Here is an 18,683-nt window from a genome sequence, read left to right on the forward strand (position 1 = left end):
CAGGGGAAAGGAAAGAAGGGAAAGGAAAAAATGATGAGAAATGGAAAAAATGGAAATAAAGTCTTTGTAAATAGGGAAGGGTGGAGGGGGTGAAGGGAGGGCTAGGAATGGGGAAAATATAAGAACCAAGATGCATTATGTGAAGGTACAATTCCCATTGAGAAATGTAATTGTGTTGTATACCTACAATGTATCATAAAGGAAGGAGTATGTTTGCTAAGTGCTCGCTTACAAGTATATCAGTATGTCCATGCCCAAATTTAATGTACATAAAAGGTTGACTTAATTGAGCAAAAGAGTTCTACCTAACCTCTGTTCCAGCCAGTTTCACATTTCTGTCTTAATATTCAGATCTTTCATCCATTTCAAATTTAATTTAGGGTTAGGGTTAATCTTTGACAAGTTGAAGCCCAATTTCTCCAGCACCATTTATTAAAGAGCCTATCTTTCCTCCAGTGAGGGTGTTTGGCTCCTTTGTTGAAGATGAGATGGCTGAGTGTGTCTGGAGTTGTTTCTGCATCTTCTAATCTGTTCCACTCGTCCTCAGGTCTGTTTCTTTGCCAGTAACATGCTATTTTTATCACAGTAGCTTTGTAGTATAGTTTTAAATTGGGGATTGTGATACCCCCTACCTTGTCTTTACTGCCTAGAATTGCTTTTTCTATCCTAGGCCTCTTCTGGTTCCTAATGAATTTTTGGATTTTTTTCTCCAGGCCTGTGAAGTATGCTGCTGGGATTTCAATTGGGATTGCATTGAATCCATATAGCAGTTTTGGAAGTGTAGCCACTTTCACTATGTTGATCCTTCCTACCCGGGAGCAAGGGATGTCTGTCCATTTTCTGATATCATCGTCAATCTCTCTTTTCAGAGTGCTGTAGTTTTCAGAGAAAAGTTCTTTGATTTCTTTAGTTAGGTTGATTCCTAGGTATTTCAGTTTTTTGGATGCTATTGTGAAAGGAATTGTTTGCCCTATTTCTCTCTCAGTGAGTCTGTTGTTCGTGTAGAGGAGAGCTATTGATTTTTGTGTGTTGACCTTGTATCCAGCTACTTGACTGAATTTGGTTATTAGGTCTAGAAAACTTTTGGTGGAGTTCTTGAGGTCTTCTATATAGAGTATCATGTCACCTGCAAATAATGACAGTTTGAATTCTTCCTTTAATATCTTTATTGCTTTTATTTCTTTCTCTTGTCTAATTGCTGTGGCTAATGTTTCCAAAACTATATTGAACAAGAATGGTAATAGTGGACATCCTTGTCTTCTTCCTGATTTTAGTGTAAAGTATTTCAGTTTTTGACCATTTAGTATGATATTGGCTGTTGGTTTTTCATAGATGGCTTTTATCAGTTTGAGGTAGAAACCATCTATTCCAATTTTTGTAGGGTTTTTATCATGATTGCAAGTTGGATTTTGTCAAATGCTTTCTCTGCATCTATTGAGATGATCACACGGTTCTTGACTTTGGCTCTATTGATATAGTGTATTACATTGATTTGCATATGTTGAACCATCCCTGCATCCCTGGGATGAATCCCACTTAGCCAGATTGCATGATCTTCTTGATGATCTTCTGCATCTATTTGCCAGTATCTTATTAAGGATTTTTGCGTCTGTGTTCCTTAGTGAGATTGGCCTGTAGTTATCTTTTTTCTGTTGGATCTTTTTCTGCTTTGGGGATCAAGGTGATGCTTGCTTCCAGGAATGAAATTGGGCTATTGCTTCCCTTTCAATTTCATTAAAGAGTTGAAACAGTAGTGGCAGTAGTTTCTCTCTAAATGTCTTGTAGAATTTGGCTGTGAAGCCATCAGGACCTGGGCTTTTCTTAGTTGGTAAGTTTTTAATTATGTTTTCAATTTCGCTGATTGATATTTGGTCATTTCCAGGATCTGAGAGTCTGTAGGCCAGGATTAAATGAAAGTTTACTGACATGGAAATTCATAACAACCCTCACCCTATATTCTCTTAACTATAAATATTGTCCAGTGAGCCAGGAAAGTATGGCTGTAACATTTGGGAGTGTCAAGAAGACAGTTGAACATTTTCTGAAATGGTAACAAAATGTCTCTAGTAAACTTTAGATCTTTCGATCTCTTGATGAGCCTATCTCAGGATAAATAACCTTCCCATGAAATACAATTGTTCTGCTATAGCCTGAAAAGTGCAGAAGCCAAAAGGAAGGGAGGAAGCCAAGAGGTCATCTAAACATTCTCGGCAAATCTCATTCTGCTTTTATCACACACAAACACAAATGCACACACACACACACACCCCTAATTTATCAAAATGCAGCAGCTCAAGCATTTCTCATCTTTGCATATTTTATCTCTGTACGTACCATATTATATCAAAACCTGGTTAAATATCTATTGTCTCAAAGAAACCATAGCTTCTACAAGACACAGACTGCTTGATTCATCCTTGACTACATGAGTTTAGCATAGTGCTTAGAACCAATAAATGTTCTCCCTGTATGAATGAATGAATGAACAACTGAAGAAGTCTTCAACTAATCCCAGCTGTACTTATGCATTTAAAACATGAATCATCTGTCTCTTAGACAAAATCTTGTGTTTACAGAGGTAGAAATTTTTGTATTTGTAAGAACACAGGACATGTACAAGTGCGGTTGAACATTGATATTTACTTTCTGCATTTCCTCTGTTCTTGAGATCCTGCTTCCAGGCTTACTCACCTTTGGTCCAAAAGAAAATAAATGTGGCCAGGCAATTGCATATAGCCCCAGCTGCTAGAAGCACAATGAAGAACCTAGGGATTCTGTACTTCCAGCTTTCAGAGGAAGAGAAAGGAGAGAGATGTAAGCCAGCCAACTGGGCAGAGGTAAATGAATGAATACTAACTAGGTCTCTCCACCCCAGCCAGTGGCAAGTTACCAGCTGTGCCTTTAATTTAGCCCTTTGTCTTCCCTAGAAAGGCCAAGGCCATTGTGCAAGCAAAAAAAAAAAAAAAAAAAAAAAGCTCCTCTAGCAAGCTGTTCAAAAGCAGAGATGGAAATTACAGGGGATAAGAGGGATATTTATTAAAGAAAAATTATATTCTCAAAATGAAATGAAAGGGCACTATATAAAAAGAAAAAATAAATAAGCAAATTTGGTCATTTGACTGCATTTTATCTGCAGATTAAAAACTCAGATCAAAGGACAACTGGGTTATATTTTAAAGGATAGAATCTTGTTCTCTTTTTTGATGGTGCTTGATACCAATCATGGAGATATCTTGGTGAGAGAGAAAAGTGCAAATTTTGCAGGGAGGCCTTCCACAGCCAAACCCCAAAAGGGTCCATCACTGGGGGATAAAAGTCAGTGTTCAGGTGAGGTTTTCATACTTTCCTTTTGGCAGGAAAAGAGAGTGAGAAGGGCAGGAGAAAGAGAGAGGAGAGACACAGAGAAAAATAAAAAAATTATTACTGGCTTACTATTTGTTTCAAAAGAGAAGTGGGGGGTGGGGTTTCTTTGGTTGTTTGGTAGCTCTGAGAATGGAACCCAGAGCCTTGCACATGCTAGACAAGTGCCCTACCACTGAGCTACACCCCCACCCTAAAAAGCAGCTCTAAACATGAGAATATATAGAGAGATACAGATATCCTTTAGCATAGGGTTAGAAACAATACGTGCTCTGTAGAAGTCAGCTATTGTATCTGTATTGATAGTGTTAGATTTCATAAAATATGAAGAGTTGACTCTGACTTCAGCTACAATCATGGAAATGAGCACTAGGCTAGAAACAGTTACAGTTGTAATCCTGACTCTGCCACTGTCTGAGTGGCCTTCGATAAGTCATTTCTCCTCTAGGGGACTCAGTTTCTCCAGGGCTAAAAGTGAGATAGAGGCTGAACTAAATAATATATAAGAGTCTTTCAAACTCATGGATTCAACAAAAACTAACAACTTAAACAAATAAATTCTTAGTTTCTCCCACTTTGGAGACTACTAAGAACATTAGTTTATCTTTCTCCTCAAAGCAACCTTCACAACATTCTTCACCTCTCTCTCTCTCTCTCTCTCTCTCTCTCTCTCTCTCTCTCATTGGTGTCTATATTGGGATTGAACCCAGCGTCTTCACACTGAGCTATACCCCCAACCCAACCCTTTTTTATTTTTGGTACCAGGGGTCAAACTCAGGACCTTGTGCTTGTGAGGCTAGCGCGGTGCCACTGAGCTAAAATCCCCCACAACGCTATTTTATTTTGAGACAAGGTCTAACTAAGCTGCCGAGGCTGGGCTTGAACTTGGGATCCTTTTACTTCAATCTCCCAGAATGCCTGGATGTACCACCATGCCCGCCTCTTCAATCCCTTTTAACAGAGGCAAGGACAAGCTGAGAAAGAAGCAAGGGAAGCCCTGCTGATAACAAAACTTGGGCTGCCACTCCATCCACGAATCAGTTCTGGCAGGAAGACCTGTCACAGAGCCATCTGAATTCCAAACAACAGCAATAGAAACAACATCAATGGACCCTGAAGAATATGGTTAATGGTCCTATGATTTCCTTTCCACACTAAAAGTAGACCCACGTGGATGAAGGTTTCCTGTGCATACAAAGTTCTGACATGTTCACATATAGTGTTTCGGTTTTAATATTGCTCTCCAAAGAATGAATAGGGCTCAAGTAAGAAGCATCAAACCTTGTGCATTCTAGACAAGTGGAGGGGGCTACGTAGCCTTGTCCTGGCTCTGGCACTAATCTGTAGGTCCATCTTGGCCATATTACCTAAGATCATGTCACAATGTTCTAATTGGCATGTGGCACCAAAGGTTCCTCTGCCTAACTCAGGAGGAGACTGTGAGACAAAAATGAAATAACATGCAAAAGTCTTTACAGAGCAGAACTGTGACACAAATGTGTTATTTCTCCACATGTCTAGAACACACTTTTGGAGCTGGGGATTTAGCTCAGTGGTTCCGTCACTTGCCTCAGAAGCACAAGGACCCAAGTTCGATCCCCAGTACCAAAAAAAAAAAAATTAGAACACGTGGCTGGCTAATCCCATTGGGAAAGGAAGGGTGCCTCCTTGAATCCAATTACTCATTATTCTCAAATAGCATTCGGTGTGTGGCATCATTACTTTCTCTTTACCATTGACAACCCAGTGATCATGATTTCCCACGAGCATTCATAGCCATTAAAAGTTTTGCTGTTCAAGGATTAAATCAAGACTATTGTCATTGTAAGAAAACTCATTTATATGCCTGCTTAAAAGCTGCTTTAAGAACATCACAAAAAGAAATTGACATTTATATCACAAAAGTAACTGTGACAAAAGCAAAAGTCTCATAAGGTAGTTGGTGCATAATTTTAAGCAACTTAGGACATCCTATCTTTTATGCTAAATTACAATTTAAGCCAAAGTTTTATTGAGGGCCTTCTATATGCCAAACACTGGGATTTCAATGGAAGCCAGTCTGCTGCAAAGGATGATTCCCAAGTAATATGTGATCTATACTATAATAACAGACTTATGAAATGGCATTCAGCATCCAAGACTCAGGAGAAGTCGATTCATCTGATAAAAGTGGATTTCAATAGTATCAGAAGGTAAGAAGTGGATACAGGATTTCAGTATTTTTTCACAACTTATTTTTATCTATTTATGACTGGCAAATCATTGTGTCAACTTATGGAGTATAATGAGATGTTTTGATCTATATATGCATTGTAGAGAGATTCAATAAGGATAATTAACATATCCATCACCTCACTAACTTCTTGTGGTAAGAACATTAAAAATCTATTCTTCAAGCAATTTTAAAATGCATAATACATTATTATTCACCATGGTCGCCACACAGTGCAATAAGCCATTGTAACATATTTTTCCAATCGAACTGAGACTTTGTTCTCTTTGAGCCACATTTTTCCGTCCCACCTCTCCCACTCCCTGGGTCTCTGGTAATTTCCTCTCTATTCTTTGTTTCTGTGAAATCGATGGCTTTAGTTTCCACACATAAGGGAGGTCATACGGCACTTGCCTTTCTGTGCCTAGTATATGTCACCTAGCATAGTATAACGGTTCCTCAAAAAAACTAAAAATAGAATTACTATATGATCCAGCAATTCTACTTCAGAGTGGAACCAAAGGAAATGAAATCAGGATTTTAAAGAGATATCTGCACTCCCATGTCCATTGTAGAACTACTCACAATAGCTAAGATATAGAGGCAATCTAAGTGTGTTTATTGAGGAATCAATAGGGAAAATGTGAGATATATACATATCAGCCTTAATAAAGGATTTCTGTATTCCCAACAACATAGGATGGAACTGGAGGATGAAAACATTTTAAAAAGCAAAGTTTAACATATTTTATTTATTTTACAAAAGTCTATAGCTGAGACAGGACACTCCTTTGTGCGTGTGTGTGGAACTGGGGATGAAACCCAGGGCTGCATGCATTCTATGTGCGCTACCACTGGGCCACATCCCCAGCCCAGGACTGTGCTTCTTGTTCATTCAACCCACTACTCCTTTTCTTCATCTATGTAATGACTTTATCTCTCTCTTTTTAACTTCGTTAAGTGCTCAAAGTTTAGAGTTGGAATGCTGTCTTCATCATTTGTTTTATGCACAATAAATACGTTTAGATGTTCTGCTCTTTCAAAAATAGAATATTGAAGGCCAGGGATGTAGCTCAATGGTTCCAGCGCCTGCCTCGAAAGTGCAAGGTCCAGAGTTTGATCCCTGGTAGCAAAAAAAAAAAAAAAAAAAAGAATATTGAGCAGCTCAGTGGTACAGCATATGTTTAGCATGTACAAGGTCCTGGGTTCCATTCCCAGCACTGAAAAAAATCACTAATTCCAAAAGCTACTCAAACTTAGCTTATTTTTGTAATTTGTGTGACATTTGGTTAGCATTTTTCTGAACAATGATCCTCAATAGAAAAAAGTTTTATCCCCATATTGTAAAATATAGAATTTTAAATTTTAGTAAGCACTATTAACTTAGTATTGGGACTGGGTAAACTGCATTTTAAACACCCCCCCACACACACACACATGGTGTCTCTGATGAAGTAGAATAAAGGATCTCATTTTGAGCAGCACTTCTATAAAGTTTTACTATAATGTACATCTAAATAAATGAAGGATTCATTGGGCTCCAGGCACCCTATGTAGGTCCATTCTCTGTTCCCAAGAGTTGCTTGCCTTGGCAACACCTTCAGACAACTATGAGGTCCAAGTGAGACTTAGAATATTCACCTTGAAGTCTTGACTGCCTTCCAACCTTAGTGAATTGTCCTAAACAACCTTGTACTCAGAACCATAAGAATTATTCTCTACCTTTTCTTGTCCCGGAGCAAATTCCTAGGAACCAAAAAGACATATTTCCTGACCTTTTAATGAGTTTTTCTTAGCTTACCTGTTTTCACCATCATCCCTTCAACAGGAAGGTCTCAATCCTGGCCTTGGATCAGACTCACTTGGAACAACTTGCTAAAATTACAGGGCACAAACCCAGACCTGGTAGCTGGGGTGCCCTCAAAGGAATTCAGAATCACTACAGACCCAAGGACATCAGTATTTCTAACATCCTCCACCAGGTTATTCTGAAACACCCAGGATTACAATCTACATCCTATACCTTTACATTATAAGCATTCCTCTTGCCCTGCAGTGTGTCTCCAAGAGAGAGCATGAAAGATGTCTGGCATTCTTCTCAAACTTAGGAGACACCAATGGCTCAGTTGTCTTGCCTTTTTCTGCCTGGCAACAGCTGTAATGGTAACATTAAAAGAGAATGTGATTTTCAGAAGCACTCAAAGATCACTCATCCTGGAAATACTATGTGTCTACCAGGTGTTGGGGAAAAGGAGATGAACAAAACAGGTAAGGCTTCTGACCTCATGGATCTCTCAGTCTAGCTGGAATAAAATATATCAAAAATTTTCAAATTATTCAGAGTGCTATAAAGTAAATGAAATAGATCTATGGGTGACAGTCAATAGGAGGCAGACTTCTCTTCTAAGGGAGAGAAGGCTAGAGATAGACGCTGTTGTGGGAAGTGTGGCAGGTGTGAAGAAATGTCAGAAGTCTTGTGTCTCTAGAATGGAGAGATGATGAGAGTGGGGCATGATGATTTTGCAGAAGGTTTGATAAAAGTTTGTGTTTTATATAGATACAAAGAGAAATACTTGAAGAGTTTTCAATGAGACAGGCAGATAATTTGGATTACATTGTCAAAACACTTATTTTGAGATAATTTTACATTTGTAGAAAAGTTTCAAAGATAATACAGAGCCGAGTGTGGTGGCACAGGCCTGTAATCCCAGCACTTGGGAGGCTGAGGCAGGAGGATCACCATGAGTTTGAGGCCAGCCTGGGCTACACAGTGAGTTCAAGGCCAGCCCAAACTATATAGTGGGATTATGTCTCAACCTTCCCCTCACCAAAAATAAAAACCCCAAAGATAGTACAGAAAGTTTCTGTACACTTTCATCCAGTTTCCTCCATTTTTTTCATCTTAAAATAACATAGAACATGAATTTTTTTTTCAGATTTGGGAGCATAACAGCTCATAAAAGAATTCAGATTTTTTATTGTTAAGCTGCAACATACATGGTTTAATACAGCAAAAAACATTTAGTCAACTGAAAATAAACAATAAACACTCAAAACGAAATATTTTCCATTGGAAACATGTTAAGAGAAATACAGGGCTTCATTACCATCTGACTGCGATTTCCTTGTGTGTTTCCAGCCCACACGTCCCATGTCTCCTGTCATGCAGATGGGAATGGAAGTTTGAATAGCTAAAGAAATAAAAAGTCTGTTCACTGCAGAGAATCATCTCACAAGGCAGCCAAGCTGGGTTTAGAGAACAAAATCATCCAAGAACGTGAATATTAACGAAACTCAACACTTTACATGGGTTTCACCATTTTTCACAAATCTCCTTTGTCATTGTTGTTCTAAGGATCAATTCTAGGATTCTATGCAATTAGTTACAATATCTCCCTAGTTTTTTCTAGTTTGTGATAGTTTCTCAGTCTTATTCTTCAAAACCAAGGATTTGAAAAGTTGTGGTCAGGCACCCTATAGGATGTGTTCAATCTGAAATTTCTGATGCTTTTCCCTCATGATTAGACCCAGGTTATAAGTTTTGGAAAGACTCATAACTAGAGGTGATATGCACTCCTCATTGTATCATACCAGGGGTATAATAAATAGCCACATGCCATGAATGATAGTAATAACCCACGTCACATAATTAAGGTAGTGTCTTCTAGGTTTCTTGTTATAAAGATACTGTTTTTCCTTTTCCATTCTTTATACCTAGGAAGCAAGTCAACTAAATCTAGCCTACCCTCAAAGAGATGGGAGAGAGAAACTAAATTCTACTTCCTAGAAGAGGAGTATGCACATATATTATTTGGCATTCTTCTGTAAGGAAGATTTGCCCCTTCCGCAGGTATTTTGTTTTCATTTCTTTATATCAGTATACACTTGTGGATATTTATTCTACGATTTGGGTTATAACCCAAACACCGTATTATTTATTTTAGTGTTCCATTTATTCCATCCCTGGCTGGTTGTTAGGAGCCCTTCCAGGTTGGTTTTAAAAATTTCTTCGACACGCCCTTATCCTTTTTCTTCCTTTGTTACTTCCTTACTCTCTGGTACTACAAGATGCTCTGTAGTCATCTTGTATTTTCTCTTTCCCAAACCTAGAGTCAATCATGTCTCTAAGGAGCCTTTGGATTGGAGAATGGTGTCAGAACCCAAGATCTATGCCCTGGATGTTCTGATTGGTAACAGAATATCATTGCCTCTCAGCTGACACAGAGAGAAAATATACAATGTGTACCAACCCATGTGTAGCTATATATTGATAAGTACTAAATATATATGTCTTTATTTATATTAAACTAAACATGATTTCATACTGATGTCTTGAACTCCAACATACTACCAGAGGTTTTACTGAGCCACAGTTTTAAAAGATCACTCCCAAAATATCTTGTAAATGAGCAACAAAAAAGGGTAACTAGCTGCTCAAGAGTGAAAGCTATTGATGGCACCTAGACGAGAGATGATGTATGACTTAGTTAAGACAGTGGCAGGCAAGGAGATAAGCTATTTGAGACAGATTTTATAGATAGAACTGGCAGGATTTGATGATGGCTTGGATATGGAGTGGAGGTAGAGGAATGAGGGAAATATAAAGGACCAAGGAGGACTTGTGAACTTCGGATCTGAGAAACTATATACACAATAATGCCATTTGCTGAGATGGGGAAGACTAGGAGAGGAGTGAGTTTGGCAAGGAAAGTATAAAAATTCTGGTTTTATTTTGCTAAATTTGAGATGCCCTTTACATATTCAAATTACATTGTCACATAAACAGGTATGCTTAGGAGTGTGGACATATAAATTTGGATGTTATCACCATATGGAAGGGAACTGAAGCCAGGGTGTTGATGCAATGATTCAAGGAAAAGCTGAGAGTGATAATAGAATAAAAGTCTCAGTACTAGGTCCAAAACATATCAGCAATTAGAGACTGAGCAGAAGAGGAGCCAGCAAAAGTGATTTAATTTCTCCACTAGAGTTGATGTTTTGTAGTTTTTCATCCGAGTCATGCATCACACATTTCCTCGCTGCTCATGCTTTTCCACTGACAAGCACAAGAATTTCCATTTTAATACAAGTTTTTGTTTTGTAGCTACAATGAGGGGGCAGGTGGAGATGACTCAACTTTTATTTAGTCAATTCTTTGAGAGTAAAGGGTGTTGGCTTGTTATGTAGCCTTCTCTTCTTCTGAATATAACACTTTGCTTTGTTATCATGAGGCTGCTATTGAATAATCATTCCCACCTCATCATCTTCTCTCTCACTGTGTCCCAGAACATCTTTCTGAAGAGACAAGGAGAAGTGGGCTAATTTTGGGAGTGAGGAATGGATGAGCTAGGGCTTAGCTCAAAGATGCCTGTGGAACATTTGTAGATATACGTATGGTCAGGGACTTTTTTTCCTTCCTAACCAAAATAGTAAACCACCTCTCTGACAAACATTCCAGATCCCTAAAGCTTGCCCATGTCTATTCTACCACCACTACCCCAGGCCAGGCTTCTACCTTCCTCCTACAGGTAAAAAGGAGCATATTGTACTAATTTAAGATCATGAATCTTGCCTTAGTTACTTTCTTATTGCTGAGACAAAATATGCAACACCCACAAGTTAAAGGAGGAAAGGTTTATTTTAGGCCACAGTTTGTAGAGGTTTCAGTCCATAGTCAGCTGGTTCCAAAGCAGGACAGCATGGCAGAGGGGCATCACAGAGAAGAAACAGCTCATGAGGTAGCAGCCAGGAAGCCGTGGGCCTTCCTTCTTTTTTCCCTTTTTATCCTATCCAGGCTACAAGCTTATTGGTTGGTGCCACCCACACCCAGGGTAGGTCTTCCATCACCAGTAAATCTATTACCCACATCCAGAACTATGCTAAGCCAATCAGCAGACTAATTCAGTATCATGCACCCTGATCCAGTATCACACACCCATGATCCAGTCACTTCTAAAAGCCCCACCTATGAGCACATGAGGCCTTGGGGAGACATCTAGATATATAAGCTGTAACAGATGTTGAGCCTGCTTCTCCTGGGATTAAATCTTAACTATACCACTTCATAGTTGTAGACATTTGAACAAGTTGTTGAAATTCTTTGTCCCTTAGTTTTCTTACTTGTAGAATGGGTATAATATTTGTGTCAAAGTCATAGGGTCATTGTCTGGATTAAATGAGATAATGTATATAACTGTGCTTAGAAAAGTATCTAGTTTATAGTAAACGCTACACAAGTATTAACTATTTTCACTGCAAGTGATCATCAGGCTAGGTAGTCTAGTGCCTCCAGCCTTACTATGCATTCTGTTGCTGGGCATATTTTCTATTCCTTTAATTGATTTTTAAAATCAACTACCAAAAGCCAGGCATCATCCTAGATGCTGAGGATGAACAGAATACCCAAGATCTTTGATTTCCTGGGGCTCCACTCAAGCAGAAGGAAAAGGACAATAAAGTAATTGCAAGCAACCTTGAACCTGCCTTTGCAGTGCTATGAAGAAGAGAAAATAGTAAAATGTGAAAGAGTGAGAGTTTCCCTGTAAATGATAAGAGACCACCTTTCTGAGGCAAGGGTTTCTCATCAGCCAGTCAGTGACCTTCTCCATAGCACAGGCAACACAGGCATAGCAAAGACCCTAAGGGGCTTGGCACAGTGGCACGTTAAGAGAAATGTCAGTGATCAATGAGATGGAGCACAGTGGTCACCAAAGCATGTGACAGAAGCTGAGTATTCAGCACTATCTACCTTCTCCTCCTCTTGTGGTACAAATGGCCTGACTCCATTTCTCAGACTTCCTTACCATGACATGGCACCATATGAATGAATTATGGCCAACGGAGTGTGAGAAGAAGTGAAGTATGCCACTTTTGGGACTGGCCTATGAAACCTTCCTACGTGCAATTCTTTCTCTTCCATCACCTGCTTGCTGAATATCAAATGATCAAAAATTCATTTCAATCCCCTTGAAGATTTCAGAACAATAAAATGGAAGACATTTTGTCTTCCCTGTGTTTTTGAAGTGGAGCCAGCATTGGGGGTTTGAGATCACATCAGCTATTGCCATTATTTACCTGAGTTCCAGAAGCTCTGCACACAATGAGGTCCGAAGTAAGGATAGGACTGATTCTTCCCCGTTCAACCCTGTCTCCATCTAGCCTGTTCTCTATTATGCAGACTCCTTAGCCCCAACTATGAGGCTTATCTTGTCATCTGCATACTACCCAAGCCACCATAATCTCTCCCTGACCTGGTTCTTAGGCTGTAGTCAGATGTTCTGATTATTGTCCTGCCTTGCTACTTAGCCAATCCTACCAATCTCTCAATGTGCACCATTTCAAGCCACCACAGTCTTTAACGCCATTCAGCTGTTCAGCTTTTTCTGTAACTTTTCATAAACTGTTTCTTAGCCTTTTTACAGGCTCAGTGATGAGGTGGAGAAGCCAGATCATTTCTCCTGGATCTCTCATGATTCCTAACCAAATGTTCAGCACAGACATAGATGGTATTCAGCAAACGATTCATTGCCAACATCAAGCTCTCTCAAGAGAACTTCTCACCAGCTCCACTTTTAGGTGAAATGGCTGTTGTGAAAATCCCTAAGCCAGGTTTCTGTGACTGTGTAGTTTTCACAGAGGAGTCACAACAAGTGTTCCTACCACAGCCTTGATCCTTGCTGGAAGGGGTGGCTTGTATTTACTTGGAAAGTGCTCCCTATATGCTGCAAATGGAGCTTTGCCATTACCTTGCAAACTGAAGCCTCCAGCTCATTTTACAGCAAGCCTTAGAAACCAAATATTGTAGAAGCTCACATCTGAGGCATCATAAATCTGGTTGTCATGGCTCCCAGCTCTGCATCTGATATAGCACCAGCTCTCCGTTGCTTCTGTCTTGTTTGAACTCTATTTGTGTCAATCCAATTTGGGCAACTTGAGTCTTGAACCTTTAGGCTACATTGCAAGTTTTTCTCCAACTCAGTTTGCTGATAACTGAGTCTTTTTCTAATACACTCTGAGGTCTGATCAAACTAAACAGCAGAAGCATGGTTCAGGGAGAAGTGCAAGTTTTGTCCAGAATCACCCTGCCCTGGCAGTTCTCCATATAACTAGGTGATCAAGAAAGCATCTGAAAAGATACCAATTCACTTTGGTTTGGCTTCCAAGGCCAATGGCCTTCAGTTCCAGGAGCAGAGAGCCTTTGGATGTGACATTCATTAAGGCAAGAGGAGTAGTGAGCTAAGGGGACATGTTCAACCTGCCCTTTTCTTTAATCCTGCCCAAAGGAACAGCAGTAGTGCTGGGGCTGTACCTCCCAATTGATGTATTTCTCCCAGATTGTGCTGCCAGTGTGAGGGCCATGGTGACCTTCACTAAGAAGATATCTCTTTTTGGGCTTTTGGCTTGAGCCCTGAATGAAATTATTTGCATCTCCTTCTTGCCTCTCTTTCCCTTCCACTCTGGTCCTCCCTTATGTTGGCTTTCTGTTTGTTTGGATTTTCCCCAGAACTTTCTCCTTCTTGGAACCCAACTAAACTCACGATGGGAGAAAGTTGGCACTTGAGTTTCAACTCAGGTACTTTGCCAAGCCCTTTCATACATATTATATAGGTATATGCATAGGTATATGTATATTCTATATATTTATAGATACAGTCTCTTTTATTCTCTCACATCAACTCTGTGAAAGTAGTTATTGTAACATTTATTTCCAACATGAGGAAACTGAGGGTCAGATAAAAGAAAAGCCTGGTCTGGGGTCAAATGGTAGAGCTGGGATTTGGATCCAGATCTGGTTGGCTTTACAGCTCTTTTTCTTGTATAACACTACATCATGTTCCCAAAGATACTGCACGCAAACAATCATGTTGTTAAAAGCTTCTCTGTTCCAGCACTTTTATCAATATCAAAAGGAGAGATTATTTCCACGGTGTACCTCTGTGATCTCCTCTTGGGGAATGAAATAGCAAATGTCTATTGAGAAGCTACTTTTGCCAGGGTTCAGCTAAGACCAAGGCTCAGCGAAATGATTCCAGAATATCACTGCGGAGAGTCAATTGAGACTTCTGTTGCCAGAGAAACAGAAGGAACACAGGATCAAGGTATGGAGAATAGCTCACCTGATAAGGATATAGGCCAGGCTCAGAAGTAAGGCCATTTTCCCATCATCTACACCATGCAGTACCTACAGGAGCATCAGTAATTTACATCGAGTCCAAATGTCTTCATCTGTAAGAAATATCTAACACCTACTGACTCCCTAGTGCGCATTAGGCCCTGTTCTAAATACTTGCATTAACTCATAATTCTTCATATCAATCTTACAAAGAAGATTTATCATCCCCATTTTATAGATGAGAAAACAGAGGTGCAGAAAACTTAGGTAAAGCGCCCAGAGTTACACCACTGGAGGGTGGCATCACCATGTTCAAAGGTGACCGATCCTGTTGCCCACGCTGTGCTTCTCGCCATCACTACCCTTACAGAACTGCTAAGAAAGCCAACATCATAGGGCTGCTACAAAGGCGAGACTCCCTGCTGCCTTTGAAGTGCCTAGTAGTACCTAGCACAATGTGAGCTCTCAATAAATGTTGCTATTATTATTATTATAAAAGGAAGCTAGAGTGTTTAATTTGGGGGCAGTAAGTCACCTGGAATGGACTAGTGTGGAGAACAGTCTGGGTTTAGACAAAAGGCAAGCCTAAGTACTGTGAAAAATCAAAGCCACACAAATCAACCCTTACTACACCTATCTTTTCCTGCATTCCCAAGTGAGCCCGAGCACATACTATTCTGCTATTTGGGTTAGGACGGCGGTACATGTTGTATTCCCATTTCTTGAGCATTGGGTGAGCTCTCAGAGGGCAGCCACACCAGGTTTTGCTCCAAAGAAGATCATATAGAAGGACATGGGATCCTCCTTGGACCTTGTGTCATTTCTTCTCCAAAGTACTCCACACACCTGTAGTTAATGATTTGCGTAATCACAGATTTCTCATCTCCCCGCCCACCCCTTTGCCCCCTGGCTGTGGACCAAGTTAACCTGCACTTGTTCTCAGGGTGAGGTGAACGACAGAGCAGGTGCAGTTCTTAGGTCTAGCCGAAAGGTGGCAGGGTGACTCTGCAAACACGGGACTCACGGTCCAGCATCCGAGGAGAAAATGACAGTCTGGAGCTGGGAGTTTGGGAGAAACTGGAATTTCTGGAATGATCTCTGAAGCCCCCACATTGCTCAGCAAAGGTTGTTGCACAAGCAACATGCTCGAAACTATTTGTTGAAAAGACAATTGTTCTTCCAAATGTTATTCATTCATCTTTCTTCAACCAGAGCAGCCTTTCAAGAAATAATTATTGAGTCCCTACTGAGTAGGCAGTGAGGTGACAATGATGAACGAGGCAGATCTAATTTGTGCCCTCTTCGAGTTTTATAACTAGCAGGAAGGAGATGGATAATGAGGCAAAGAAATAAAAAATGCTCCGGAGAGAGGCACTTGTTTTGATCCAGGAGAGTCCGGACAGCTTTCTGGAAGCTCCATTAACGCTAAGGACCAATTATGTATTTACTCACCGTCCTTTTAAATGAGAGATAATTCCATGGTTACATAAGCTGTTTCAAGGCAGAGTGAATGTCAAACTCAAAAGTTTAGGAAATTTTACCATTGGCCCTTTTCAAATTCACAAACTAGACACAGTGTAACTGTTTTTCTCAGAAGACATTTGTTGAAAAAAGTCAGAAATACAAGTCGAATCCCCAGATGGGAATGGACTTCGCTGAATTCTCAGCCAGTTTCTTCTATGGATCCAGGTGTTTCATTTCCCATGGTGTTGGCTTATTTGAGGCTCACAAAAGGTCGATGAGGTAAGAGAAGCCAACATCACTAGCCACATTTTCCAGGGGCTTGCACTTCCCAGGGTGAAATGCACGGTTGGAGGAGTCAAGTGACTGCTCCAATGCGGCACTTCCACTTGCTCTTCCGGGTAACCAAGCTCCAGGTCATCTAGTACATGGAGCTGTATTTTTCCCAAGGACTTGCAAGCCCAAACACACAAAAAGTGTGCATCTCTGGTCATTCTGCATGCTGACAGGAGAGCTGGCATTTGTTTCTTCTTCCTCTGTATGCTCTGGATAGGTTTAAATAGAAAGAAATTGTGGCTTTCCTTCTGTCCCTCCTCCCTCTTCCTTCTTTCTCTCTCTCTTCTTCCTCTTTCACTTCTCTGCTCATTCCTGTCTCCCTGTCCTTCTTTCTCTTTTCCCCTCTCTCCCTGTCTCAGTGACAAAAAAGAGAAAAGAAAAAATTTTAAAAAGAAAAGAATGTGTCTTCTAATTCCTCCCTCAGTGATAGATCTACTCAGATCTTAAAGCTTTCTTGGAGGAAACTTGGAAATATATTTTTCTGAACATTTATCTTTAGATTGTCATATTTATATAAGTAAAGTGGTGAACATTGGTTTTAAAAAGATTTTATAACATCTTTCACATTTGCTTTATTTCCTCACAAATACATACATATACTGTGTTTTTCCCTGACCATGTACACATAAGTTACAGCTATTACTGACCCTTCAATACCAAGTATTTCAGCCTATGTCTACTAAAACTAAGAATTTTTCTTACATAGCCACAAAATGATCATATTCAGGACTTTTAACAGCAATAAAATACTATTATTTCATGTATATTCCAAATTCAAATGTTGCCAGTTATTCCAATTCAGTCATTTATAACATTCACCCAGAATGCTGGCTCCAATCTGGGATCACACATCTAATTTAATTGTCCTATTTCTTTAGCTTCCTAGAACAGTTTCTCAGCCTGTCTTTCTGATCCAGTATTTGTTTATGAAGGAGACAAGTCAATTCTATTGTGAAACTGCCACTTGTTTGGCTTGGTTGGATGTTCTTCATGGTTGTATTCAGGTTCTACACTCAGGGCAGGAGCAAAACAGATGTGAGGCTACGCCTTCCTGTGGGAATCACAGCACAAGGCACATGATGTCAGTTTGAGTTTGTCCCCCCCTCCTTTTTTTTTGATGTTCACCTTAATTGTACAGTTAAGGTGGTGCCTGCCATGTTTTTCCACCATAAGTATGTCTTTTTCCCTTCATAATTTATAATACATAATTTGTAGTCTTTGTAAATAGGGAAGGGTGGAGGGGTTGAAGGGAGGGCAGGGGAATGGGGAAAAAAATAAGAACCAAGATAGATTACATAAAGGTACAAATTTCCAAAGATGAATGTCATTATATTGTATACCTAAAATGTACCATATTTTGTGGGAAAATAACTTTGATTCTTTTCCACACACTTGTACCAAGTAGTTTGGGCTTCTTGCTTAAATAAATTATTCCTACATCCATTGCAAGGTGTTGGTCTCAAACTGTCCCATTCCTGCTACATAATAGTGAGTATTGTAAGGAAGAGTTTTCAATTCTTCCTCTTTTTTATATATTAGTTTATTTTTTCTGATTTTGGTTTTTAGTATCAGTTTAGACTCATGATTCTATTTTATTATGTATTAATTCCATTACTTTTCTTGGTTTCATTTTGATGGTAAGATTATTCCAAATTTGGTTGTAGAAACCCTTCACGATGGCTCCCATGGCACTTTGAATGTCCATTTAGTGTTTAATCACTGCTACACTTCATGGAACAGGATGCTTCCAGATTATGTTACATGTCCTTTGCACGAGCTCTAGAAGCAGCTATTTCCCCAAAAGGTGCTGCTCCCATTTATTTGAGAATGTTATTTATAAACAAGATCTTGGCACTAGCTGTGCTCATGATTATTGGAGTACAGGTACATCTAGGCACTTTCAATGAGCGGAGTTACAGATGAGTTCATATTGATATCTTCAGTTCCAGTCCAACAGCACAGAGTTCTTCCTCTTCTTCCATCCCATCCCAAAGAAGTATCCTCCTCTCATACTGAGAACCCTGACCCCCAGTAACATTAATATGATCATTCATTTGCTCAGTCCCACAAACACAGGTAAAATACTTTCAAAATCACTATACTGCCCCACAACCAACAAGAAGACTCCAAGGAAAAGCTCAAGATTTATTTATTGTTCTTTTTTTCTTTAGATAGAGACTGTATACAGCCAAAAGTTACTTG

The sequence above is a fragment of the Heterocephalus glaber genome, unplaced genomic scaffold (genome assembly GCF_053883595.1).
Source record: "Heterocephalus glaber isolate CG9 unplaced genomic scaffold, H.glaber_assembly_v1.0 deba00001764, whole genome shotgun sequence".
In the NCBI taxonomy this organism is placed as follows: Eukaryota; Metazoa; Chordata; class Mammalia; order Rodentia; family Bathyergidae; genus Heterocephalus; species Heterocephalus glaber.